The sequence below is a fragment of the Elephantulus edwardii genome, unplaced genomic scaffold (genome assembly GCF_000299155.1).
Source record: "Elephantulus edwardii isolate Elephantulus edwardi_28Jun2011 unplaced genomic scaffold, EleEdw1.0 scaffold00094, whole genome shotgun sequence".
NCBI classification, from domain to species: domain Eukaryota; kingdom Metazoa; phylum Chordata; class Mammalia; order Macroscelidea; family Macroscelididae; genus Elephantulus; species Elephantulus edwardii.
The window spans coordinates 16,283-17,198 of NW_006399844.1; positions in this window are offsets into that span (position 1 = coordinate 16,283).

Consider the following 916-nt stretch of genomic DNA (forward strand, 5'->3'; position numbering starts at 1 on the left):
TCCAGCTGCGGTTGATCCGATTGAAGGTCTGTAAGGGGTTTAGTTAGTCCAAACTCCACGACTGCTTGTTTGAAGGTCACACTGGACGTGTTTGAGTGGTCAATTTGATGGTGATGTGGAATTTGTGTTGTAGACACATTAAATGGTAGTTTATGTGTTAGACAAAGATGACTCGCCTAGGATGCCTCCAGAAGGTGAGGTGGGGCCTCTTGTTTGAGTCGACGTGAATCCAAATCCTTAAGGAGTTTGGAAAGCACCGCTGAGGTCCCTGGATGGTGCTGATATAGATGAATGTCCTGAGCCTGCTCCCCTAGAGGTTCAGGGTTGTCCTCAGCATGCCTGGAGGGCTCATCTTTGACCTGTATGTGGTCCAAAGGAGGCTGCATCATAGGAGACATTCTGGGCTGACAATCGTAGCCCTGGGATTGGTTTAATATTTTAAATAGCTTACGGAATTCGTTATGAACAATTCCCTTAGCAATCATATGGCATCGAAAGACATATTTATTCCACTTCGGCGGTGAAGTAGTAATAACAGCTCGTTTTGCACTGTGCCTAGTGAGAGGCGACACTGGAACTCTGTACGGTTGGTCACCTTCTTCCTGATTCAACACAGGGACTGGAATCTTGCTTTGCAGTGTCTTAGGCAGGTTGTATTTTAGATGCTGCTGATTAGCAGGATATTGATGAGGACTCTTTGCTGACACAGAAGCAGAAAGTGAGCTCAGAGGCTCAGTGAGCTCCTCAGTCCCAACCAACATTTGGACTGGGACCTCTTGTTGGGCTGGGGAAAGGTTGGGTTGCTGAGGAGTGGGAGGTGGTGCTGGGATTTCCATTTGGGCTGGGGAATCTATGCCATCAGGGACCCCTCCAGGAGAACCTGGAGCCTGTTCCAGGACTAGAGAAGGTCCATCTT